The sequence below is a fragment of the Symphalangus syndactylus genome, chromosome 2 (genome assembly GCF_028878055.3).
Source record: "Symphalangus syndactylus isolate Jambi chromosome 2, NHGRI_mSymSyn1-v2.1_pri, whole genome shotgun sequence".
In the NCBI taxonomy this organism is placed as follows: Eukaryota; Metazoa; Chordata; class Mammalia; order Primates; family Hylobatidae; genus Symphalangus; species Symphalangus syndactylus.
Genome location: NC_072424.2, coordinates 100,555,525 through 100,567,430, shown reverse-complemented (window position 1 = coordinate 100,567,430; position 11,906 = coordinate 100,555,525). Strand labels below are relative to the sequence as shown.

The 11,906-nt window shown below is 38.8% G+C and overlaps 1 long non-coding RNA gene across 1 annotated transcript; it reads right to left on the bottom strand.

Moving 5' to 3' along the window:
• Positions 1 to 2,469: 2,469 nt before the first annotated feature.
• On the bottom strand, positions 2,470 to 10,350 carry LOC129472932 (uncharacterized). Its single transcript, XR_008654148.2, has 3 exons — positions 9,196 to 10,350; positions 5,002 to 5,505; positions 2,470 to 4,497 (listed from the first exon to the last, which is right to left on the bottom strand). It is a non-coding gene; the product is annotated as an uncharacterized lncRNA (long non-coding RNA).
• Positions 10,351 to 11,906: the final 1,556 nt, after the last annotated feature.

Here is an 11,906-nt window from a genome sequence, read left to right as displayed (position 1 = left end):
GCCTGCCAAGTACCTGGGATTACAGGTGCCCGCCACCACACCTAGCTAATTTTTTGTATTTTTAGTAGTGTTGTGGTTTCATCACCTTGGCCAGGCTGGTCTCGAACTCCTTACCTCAGGTGATCCATCTACCTCAGCCTTTCAAAGTTCTGGGATTACAGGTGTGAGCCACTATGCCTGACCCATATGATAGCCAGTTTTTAAAAAAAACAAAATACAAAAAACAAAAAACAAGAAACTCTGTTATCCTCATCAAAAATTAAAAACTTAATTATCTAACTTAGCCTTTGTAAATCTTATTTACTGGAAGTCTTTTATTCAGAATATATTGTCAAAATATTCTACAAGGTGCTACATAATATATATAGAAAAATGATAGATGATATCTATATAAATATTACTTATATGAGTATTTATTGTTACCTAGCAGGTTTGTTTTGCTGTGCATAATTCATCAAATGGAAAAGATGTTTTCTTAGTTTAAAATATGTTTTATGCCTAATATCTCTGCATTTCTTAGAGATTAAGTAGCCTAACTATCAGTAGCTATAGATGTATTGTAAATATATTAAGCAAACTATAAGGCTCTTTCAAGAATCTTGTAATCTAAACTGGTGATAATTTCATAGTTCTATAATATCATAACACATAAAAAGTGAACAATATGGTTGAATCATTCAGTTATCTGACTAGTAGAAAATGTCAGTATATTTACAAATCAAGAAGTTTACTGAATTTAAGTATAAACTTGCAGACACTAAGTTTTTAAAAATATAAAATTGAAATTTTGGAGACCTGTGGGCATTACCAAAAGTTGTTTAAAAATTAATATACCTCCAGAGAATATATGTGAAATAAATTTCTTAACTTCCATATACAGAATCTCATTTTCAAACTTTTAAAGTTAGGTACAGAATTTACCCTACAGCAGTAATAAAACATCTCCTCTGCCAGACATTGATGAGTTTTAATTGTTTAGTTTTTTTTTGTTGTTGCTGTTTTGCTTATACATACACATATTCTCATAGAATAAGATATTGAGTCAAAACAGCTTAAACATTGACAGCCGGCTGGGCGGCTCATGCACGTAATCCCAGCACTTTGGGAGGCCAAGGCGGGCAGATCATGAGGTCAAGAGATTCAGACCATCCTGGCCAACATGGTGGAACCCCATCTGTACCAAAAATATAAAAAATTAGCTGGGTGTGGTGGCGCACACCTGTAGTCCTAGCTACCTGGGAGGCTGAGGCAGGAGAATTGCTTGAACCTGGGAGGCAGAGGTTGCAGTGAGCCACGATTGGGCCACTGCACTCTAGCCTGGCAACAGAGCAAGACTCCGTCTAAAAAAAAAAAAAAAAAGTTGACAGCCTTGGCTAAGCGAAAATATAAGAACTTTTAATTCATTGTGCTTCCCAAACTGTGATTGCTAGGTCCATTTTTCTGTTATTAAAAACTATCTGAAGCATGTTAAAGACAACTTAATATTTCATCAATACATTTTCCAGATCCTTATTAAAATATCTGTACCATTTTACATTTCCACTTGCTTGAATGACAATAATTCATTAAAATCAGTCTCAGTATGTGGTAGGCACTGTGCTAAGCACATTACAGTCATCTCATTTAAATCTTCGTTCATCACACTATGAGATAGGTGCTTTGGTTATTTCCAATTTTTAGTAGGAAAATGGAGACTTGCCGTAGGCCCCACAACCTATAAAAGTTGAACAGCAATGCCAGTCAGGTTTGGCTGTCTCCAGAGTTCATCTTCTTAACCACTGCACTGTTGGTTCATTTTGGCTAATGCAATAGTTTAAAAAACAAAACAGAAACAACTTGTATATGTTTGCACTTTTATTATTTTTTTAAACATGTTTTTTCTCCTTTGTGAACTTCTTTCTGGAATTGTCTTTTATTTAAAAATTAGAATACTAATACTTTTCTTATTGTTTTATTTGTATTCATTTATATTATCTATGTAATTATAAATATGTTCCCAAGTTTTATCTTTTCTTAATTTTTATATAAGGAATTTTTAAATAGAAAAATCTATGGACTTTTTTTCTGAACAGAATTTTTAAAAATCTCTGGGCCAATTTTTTCATATATTTGAGGAGAGTTAGGGACATACACTCAGCTAATTGCTAATCTCTGAGTATAGCTTGAGAGGCAGTAGGTAAGATATATGCTATACTAACATTGCAATATCAAATTTTCATTGGAACTTCCGCAATTATTTGTTTTATGATAATCAGTATTCTTGAATTAATTTTTTTTGCTTATTTGTGAGATTTACTTAGAATTAAGATATGTAGCTCTCTTCCTCACTAAAACATAAGATCTAGAAGAAAGAATATATACTTACATAAACTATGTCTAAATGTTGTGAAATATGCAGAGATATAGTACATATTATACCTGACTGTTATTTTCCCCAGTATTTTTTTTAAAACCAAGAAAACACATAAATACAACCAAAATAAAAACCCATCAAGATTTTATTGGCTTTCTCTGCCTCATTCCAGTTTTGGAAACAATCTTGACCTAAATCCAGACAGATGGCCGAGGGTTGAATGTCACGTTTGCTTTGCTGCTGGTCCTGTTATGAACTGAGATTTTATTTTTTTCTGTAATAAATGAAAGTGACAAGGCAATACCAATACAAGGATGAGTAAATGTTTGACAAAATGAATTCCAAGGATACAATTCAAACATTTGTCAGGAGCCCGAGATAATTTCTTATTTGTTTTGTCATGCCTTTCCAATTTGTCTCTAAATAAAAATATTTACAATTTAGGATTCACTCTGTCTCACAGGATAGGATATGTATGACCTTACAAATTTATAGAAAGCTTCTCTATGTTAATGTGAAGAAGAAAATAAGATGAAATAACCATGGTCTATTTCCAACCAACAGCAAATGTTCTCACATTCTTAACTCCTGCTTTTGTTTAGGAAAAGGATAGTATGAGTCATTATGAAAAACAATCCCTCCCACACCTGTTTCCCCTACCCCTCTCACAATTCTCTAAGTGCACATGTATGCGCATGTGTACACAAACACACGCACACGTATGCGTGCCCGCATGCATGCACACGCTGAGAATTCAGCCCAATAGAGGAGGGACAACTTTGTAGAGATGGGCTTATTTAAGACAATGTATATAAACATTTTCTGCAAAATTCACTATAGGAAAGACAAATTCAAATGGGAGCAGTAAAGCATTTTTTAATGCTTTTTGTTCTTTATAATTATTAGATTAAAAGGAAAACAGTGATAATAAGATCCATACAGGCTGTATGCTAATGGAAGATAAAGAACTACTTTGTAATGTGAAACTTTGCCTCCACACTATATGACTTTAAGTGCACCAAGCTCTTCAGATGGAAAACTGGTTTTCAGCAGATACCGGGCAAACTGTAAAGATGATCTCACATTGCCAAATGGGCCTTCAGCTGCTTTTCTAATTGACTTTTCCATGGTTTGTTGCTTAGTGTTACACATACTAATGTGTCATCCTAGACTAATCAGATTTTCAAGTCTCACCCTGCCTGTGTTTGTAGGTTTCAATCTTACAATTCCTCTGCTATTACCCTCCAAAATCGTTGAAACTGACTACTTCTGTTGTTAGAAGCATGATACAGAAAGTATGGTGCTCATAACTACTATGGCTGACACATAAGTTTCCCAGTTGATACAATAAAGCCAAGACACCCTAAGTCCAGTGTGTTTCTCAACAATTATTCAGTACAGGGAGAAACACTCCTAGTTGTTTCCTAGGCAACCATTTAGTGAAAAATGTGCAGTTATATTTCATTTCATCCCACTTTCTATTTTTCCAGAACCGGCTAATTTTTCCCCTTATTTTCCAATACCCATTTCTCCTCACATTTCTCTTTATACATTGTCTTTGGTATTTCTTCTCCTCTAGCCTTTCTCTCCTGTTCTTTCCTGCTATTAATTATCTAACTTTCTTTCCCTTAGGAATGAGATCAAAACAAATACTTGTCTTTAAAGTTGCCCTGTCAACTACCATCTGGTTACTGTTTTGTTCCTTTTTAGAAAATCAACAGTAGACCCTTCATGAATGTGGAAATTCTATTCACTTTTGCTTCCAGGGCATGGTTGTGTCCCAGCTTATTAAGATGCAGAAGTCTTAGTGCTTGGAATCTAATTCACACATCTGCCTGCTTTCTTGGAAGGCTGAGGGAATTTGAAATGCTGTTTCTTAAACAACACCAAAAACAAACAAAGAGAAAGGGCCAGAGAAATTTTCATCTGGGGAGAGATTGCTTTTGTCTGTAGATGGCCAGCAAAGTAAGTCAGATATGCAAGAAACACATCCAGTGTTCTGGGAGGGGAGTATTTGAATGCTAAGCGGTCATTTGTGTGGATCCAGGCTTCTTACGGCTTCCAGGTCTTGTTCTCTGATGTGGAGATCTTTTTGACAAGAGTAGGCTAGTTTTTGTTAGTTCCCACTCCATCCCGTTTACTGGCTAAGAATAAAATAGAAAATAATTTATTTTATATAACTTAAGAAAAATACCAAGTTTTGATAGCACTCATCCCGTTTGTTTACCACACACACACACACACACATGCACACACACACACACAGCCTTTTAAGCTTCCCTGTTGCCTGCAGGATAAAGCCCAGGTGCTTTAGCCTGCCATTCCTGGATCTCTAGAATCTACTGTGAGCCTCATTTCCAACCCTGTTATTCTTGTCTCCCACCACTTTCTCTCTGCGCCTCAGTGCCAGCCACCCCAGCCCGCTTCTCTCAAAATACCCGTGTGCACTTCTGCCATCTCTCAGCTTCTTCTCATGTGAAGTACTCTCCCTTTTCCTGCCCATCTCTCTGTCCCGTCTTTCTGGACCCAAGTCCGTCTTCCTTCTGTGACCACACCTGTAAGTGGCCCTCACTCAGGCCCCTGCTTGGCATGGCTCACGCTCATCATGTGTTTCCATGCACCATGTCCCCCATCCTCGTTGTACATACCTGTACTCAGACAGGCAGCAGGAAGACAGCTACTGGTGGGTTCCTTTCCTCTCCTTTCTCTCTGGCCATCATTGCCAGAAGAACTCAAATATGGAAACTCCAGAAGCATCTAAGAATAGGGACTCGTTGGTGTGAGGAGAAACAAGAAGATTATTTCAAGGGGCAAAAATCTTAAGAAAAGGATAACACCTTATGGTTCCCAGCCAGTCAGATAGGATGACTCATTACCCAGGATAACATGGTATAACACACATGTAACATAGTCAGACATGTGGCAGCATGGGGCTGCCTATTTCCATACCTTGGAGAAGCAATGAGGGGGAGTGAGGACAGCTTCAGGAAGGCATTCATCAAAGTAATTGAGCAAATGAACACAGCATTACTTTCTATAGGGATTCTGATCGTTTCTTCAATTAATACTGAGAAATGATATAACTCAGTTGTTGAATGTGCAATTGTAGATACCGTATGCATAATACAGCCTGTTTTCTTTCAGCTTGAAAACTAAACACAGAAAAAATAGAAAACAAATTTAAAAAGGAAATATTAATTTAGTTGCAAGTTAAAATACATATATTATTACTGATAATCCATTTTACTGTCTCAAAATTTCTCTTAAAATGAGTCCAAAATTCAGGGACTATCAGAATTAGCTAGAATTTAGAGGACTTTTCAATATTCATTTTGCATATAAGAAAACTGAAGTTCTGAGAAATAAAGGAACACTTGTATTAAAAAGAACGTGTGAATGGAAGGGAACCACTCTTTCTTTTTCTTTTGGATTTTCTGTCATTCTTGGTGACACAATCATCTAGCCACCGGATCTCATTTTCTGCTAATAGGTAAAGTAACTTATAAGGTATCTCCTTGGGTCTACACATTCCCCCTCCTGGCCAACCACCTAAATATCCATTGCTATAGGGAAGCAGGTGTTTTCATCAGAAGAGTGAAATGATTCATTTCATTAATTACCAGTAGGCGACAAGCACCTGGGGAGGAGACCCAAGCCCTTCTTGACTGTGAGGTTAAAAGGGAAGACTTAGGAAGATGGCGCCCATGGAGGGCAGGCTGGTGCTAGGGAGCAGGAGGTGTCTGTGAAGTTGCCTCAGAACTTTGTTGCTAAAGCAGCACTCTTTCAAGGTGTAGAGCTCAGTGCAGAGGGAGTGTGTCCTGTTCTTCCTCTATATTTAGTGTCTTTTTTTAATCCCAACTATGACAAGAGGCACCAGGAACCAAAATTATCCCTATGCTTAGACCAAAGCCTTCGGAGGCTGTGCAGCATAGATCTACCCAAGTAAGAGGAACCCCAGGGAAAAAAGAAGGTGGTGGAGATCAGAGCTCAATTCTGCACCTGCTGAGTGCCCTTCAAACAGACTTTAAGAGGCAGTCTTTTCTTTAAGCACACCCTCAACGTTAATTATCATCTTAACCTTTTAACTAACCTGTGCTTCAGTTTCCTCAGCTGTGAAAGGAGACCAAGAATAAACCCTGTGTCGTGAGGTTGTTGTGAAAATTAAAAGAGTTCATATGGATAAAGCACTTAGAACAGTATCACTGTGTGTTTGCTCTCATTTGGGGAGATGATGTAGATTAGTGATTAAAAGCATGGATTCTGGAACAAACTTGCTTTGGTTTGAAGCTTGGCTTTACCATTTACTCATGTGAGCTTGGGACAGTACCTCTCTGGGCCTATTTTCTCATATGTTGGCCTATTGTGATAATTAAATAATCTCGTAAAGCACTGAGAACAGTTTTTTTTTTTTTTTTTTTTTGAGACGGAGTCTCGCTCTGTCGCCCAGGCTGGAGTGCAGTGGCGCAGTCTCGGCTCACTGCAAGCTCCGCCTCCCGGGTTCACGCCATTCTCCTGCCTCAGCCTCTCCCAGTAGCTGGGACTACAGGCACCCACCACCACGCCCGGCTAATTTTTTGTATTTTTATTAGAGACGGGGTTTCACCGTGGTCTTGATCTCCTGACCTCGTGATCCGCCCACCTCGGCCTCCCAAAGTGCTGGGATTACAAGCGTGAGCCACCGCGCCCGGCCTGAGAACAGTTTTAATACATACTAAGGGTTAGTTATATACTATCTGTTCCTTCCCCTTGTTAACTGCCCACATGTGGGCCTGTCACTGAACGTACATCTTCTTGTAGAGCGAAAGCACTCCAGAGATTTCAGAAGCTGTGCTCAGAATCTCTCACCCCAATAGAACCTCACCAAGACTACCTGGCCAGTGTCCCCTTTGTGCATTCAACTTTCCCACATAACACACAGTGGGATTTGTGGAAAACATTCTATTTTGCTTCCTGCTCTTGGAAAACCAGGAATAATCATCTTGTTAACCCCAATTCCTCCACTTAGGAGACACCAATCTTTCTTCTAATTGGAAGGGGAACTATTAAGCAATAAGATGATATTTTGAATTAAATCAAGAATAAAACCACACATTCACATAGCATTTACGCACTTACTTGAGTTCAAACTGCCAGGGGCTCTTCCAAGTCTAAAAGTCACAACTGAAAACAGTGCTTTAAACTTGAAAGACATCAAAGGTCTATTTTGAACTGAAGTTTGTAGAGAACTCAGGATTGTTTGTAATTTGATTTTAATGAATAAAATGTTTGCGTATTGCTATTTTAAATTTTTTTAAAGAAGATCCAGATGACCCTGTTACACAGAAAAAGGAACTCTTTGTTACACATCATAAAAAGTGACAGACTTTATATTCTTTTTGTTTATTTATTTATTTTTAGCTTTTATTTTATTATACTTTCAGTTCTGGGATACATGTGCAGAAAGTGAAGGTTTGTTACATAGGTATACATGTGCCATGATGGTTTGCTGCACCCATCAACCTATCATCTAGGCTTTAAGCCCCACATGTATTAGGTATTAGTCCTAAAGCTATTCCTCCCCTTGCCCCCCATATATTCCTAAGAAGTGTAGTTTTTTATAGATTTAGGGGTTATGTATCATCTTGTTACATGAATATATTGCCTAGTGGTGAAGTCTGGGCTTTCAGCGTAGCCATCGCCTGAATAGTGTACATTGTACCCAATAGGTAATTTCTCATCTCACTCCCACCCCCTTCCAAGTCTCCAATGTCTACAATTCCACTCTCTATGTCTGTATGTATGCATTATTTAGTTCCCACTTATGAGTGAGAACATGTTGTACTTAAGTAAAATAACTCCGAAACTTTCTGATGGCCTCCAGTTCCATTCATGTTGCTGCAAAAGTTATGATTTTATTCTTTTTAGGGCTAAGCAGTATTCCATTGTATTGTACCACATTTGCTTTATTCAATCATCTGTTGCTAGACACAGGCTGATTCCACATTTTTGCTAATACGAATAGTGTTATGACAAATATACTGGTGTAGGTATCTTTTTAACGTAATGATTTATTTTTCCTTTGGGAGAAGTATATTTTTAAGCTACATTAGAACACCTTTTGATACCTAAGAACATAGGGTATCCTAAAAAATCGGTAGCCACAGAATAGCACACTGTTGTAATTTTATTTTTCGTGTGTCTCTTGAAAACATTGTGTTTGAAATACTGTAGTTTTGGTTGCTATTTTGTTTTTGCAGTAATCCTGACCAACACGTAGCGGAATTGGTAAAACAAACTGGAAACCTCAGGGATGCCTCGACTAAATTTTTTGTAGAGCCAGTGGGAGTAGAGCACCACCTAGTGTTAGTTTTGAATAATTCTCTCAGCTAAGAAAGACTGCCTAAGGTGAAAATAATTTACCCAAAGGCACGTAGTCAATACAGGTCAAATTTAGGTCAAAACCCTGGAAGCAAATCCACATTTATTGACGATAGCCCCATGCTTTTTCTCCTATTATTCTCCACAATTTTACATCAAAGAAAGGCAATATGTAAAAAAGCAAATCTCTTCCAGTAATGGAAATTCAATTTAGGTGACGAATACGTTATAAGACAGGAGTATTTGAATATCTGGTATGCCTAAAGCACTATGAGAGCTCAATTCCAGAGTCAATTCCACAGACTCTAAGATTAGGTATTTTTTTTTATTTTTTTATTTTCAGATTTCTGGCTTTCTTATGGTTCCCTGAGGTCTCTGTAGCCACCCATCTGGCACTTCGGACGCTTCTCTGCCATCAACATTGCCAAAAATAATTCAGCCTCTGAAATTTATCGCTGAGGAACAAATGAGATGATTTCACTTACCTATGTGGCCCTTCTCTAAAAATGTTCATGGTTGGTTCGTGCCAGATGCAGTTTCTGTCTCAGAATGTCCGTATGCCCTCTTCACAACCATGGTTAGCCCCAAGCTGAGTGTGAGCTGAGTCAAGGATGGGGAGCCTTTCTTCTCTGCCTCTCTTCCAGCTACTACTTCCCACCCCAAAGAACCCCAGGCTTCTCACCAACTCTGCACTCCTTCAGGGCCCTACAAGTTAATGGCAAATTAAATGACTACAATACCAACAGCTTGCCATATAAAATCATTTCTGGAATGAGGTAAAATATGAGTTAATGAAAGAATAAAGCCAAATAAATAAATAAAATTGCTGTTTTGAGATATCAGGGGTCACGTTGGCTCATATGTTGTTCTTCTTATACAACTTTTACATTTCCCTAAGAATTTTGAGTAAATTCAGACAAATCTAATATGCTCATGGATGAGCTGGTTTGGGGAAGAGGGGACTTTTGGTTCAAGAGAGGCTGTGCACATCCAAACTCTGAGAGCCCTGTCCTAAGTCACTGTTGCACTTTCTTGTGTGAACTCTCAAAGATACTCTCTGAATCTATTTTCTTCATCTGTAAAAATGAGAAACATTAACAACTATTTTATATGATTTTTTTATGAAGATTCAAAAGGATCTACTATGTGCTAAGTAATCACCAGTCACACGAAATTTGGCTATGATTTTTTTTTTTTTTTTTTTTTGAGACAGAGTCTCGCTCTGTTGCCCAGGCTGGAGTGCCGTGGCGCTGCCTCAGCTCACTGCAACCTCTGCCTCCTGGGTTCACACCATTCTCCTGCATCAGCCTCCCAAGTAGATGGGACTACAGGCACCCACCACCACGCCTGGCTAATTTTTTTATATTTTTAGTAGAGACGGGGTTTCACCGTCTTAGCCAGGATGATCTCAATCTCCTGACCTCGTGAACCGCCCGCCTCGGCCTCCCAAAGTGCTGGGATTACAGGCATGAGCCACCGTGCCAGGGCTATGATGATGATTTCTATTGATGTGTGCCCACTAAGAAATCCATTCTACGATTTTAACAAGTAACAACAATATTGTCCCAGCCCTTTGTTTGAGCCAATGCTTCCAGTTTTTAACTGGCTGCAGATTTTTAATGTTCCGAGAGTTGTCATCAATAACTCTAAAAAAAAAAAAAGGGACTCACTCTGATTAATCAGTCCTGTTTTTAGCCACGGAGGTGTTGCTAAGGGAAAGAAAAGAGCAGAAGAATAGAAGGAAATCTATTCTGGCAAATAACATAGGAAAAAATCAACAGGTCTAGAACATTCAACTTAAAGTCTTTATCACCCTTTATGTTCTGGCAAATAATAGTAATACGAGTTTTTGCCAGTATGCCAGGCACTGCCCTTATCAATGACCAATATTCACTCACTTAATCCTCATAATAATTTATCATTTTACACATTGAATAAATGGAAGCACAAGGAATAAAATAAAATCATAAGAGCAAATGGCAGAGCTGTACTTTGAACTTGAGGGGTCAGGTTCCACAGACAGGGTAACAGATTAGTGAGCTTTGGTTACATCTTTTTTTTTTTTGAGACGGAGTCTCTCTCTGTCGCCCGGGCTGGAGTGCAATGGCGCAATCTCGGCTCACTGCAAGCTCTGCCTCCCCGGTTCAAGCCATTCTCCTGCCTCAGCCTCCCGAGTAGCTGGGACTACAGGCACCCACCACCACGCCCTGCTAATTTTTTGTATTTTTTTAGTAGAGACGGGGTTTCACTGTGTTAGCCAGGATGGTCTCGATCTCCTGACCTCGTGATCCGCCTGCCTCGGCCTCCCAAAGTGCTGGGATTACAGGGGGGAGCCACCGCGCCCGGCCCATCTTTTTTTAATTAAAAAGTATAATTAACAAATAATAATTATACATATTCATGGGGTACATAGTGATGTTTCCATACATACAATTTAGAGTGGTCAGATCATAGTATTTGCATATTCATCATCTCAAGCATTTGTCATTTCTTTGTGTTGAGAATGCTCAACATCCTCCTTCTAGCTATTTTATTTTATTTTGTTTTTGTTTTTGTTTTCTGAGACACAGTCTTGCTCTATTGCTCAGGCTGGAGTGCAGTGGCACAATCTCAGCCCACTGCAACCTCTGTCTCTTGGGTTCAAGTGTTTCTCCTGCCTCAGCCTCCCAAGTAGCTGGGACAACAGCACCTGCCACCACATCAAGCTAATTTTTATTTTTTTACACCCAACTAATTTTTGTATTTTTAGTAGAGACGGGGTTTCACCACGTTGGCCAGGCTGGTCTTGAGTTACTGACTTCAAGTGATCCACCCACCTTGCTCTCCCAAAGTGCTGGATTACAGGTGTGAGCCACTGCACAGGGCCCTTTCTAGCTATTTTAAATTATATATTATTACTAAGGATAGTCATTCTACAGTGGCATAGAACACCAGAATTTTCATTTTCCTCTGGCTCCTCTCTATCCCCCTGTCCCTTGCCAAACATCTGCCCAAGTTGTCAAGCCACCTGTGGAAAACTAGTGGTTTATTTTCTAAGCAGGGCACCTCCCCTTATACTCACTAACGTTTTGAAAAAGTTCAAATCTTTTCTACCCAGATCACAAAATATCTCTGGGTACATGACACAGAATAGATTCTTTTTGTTCTTTCTCTTTTATACAGAGTTAAGTTTTCAGACAGCTGCTTTATAGCTTTA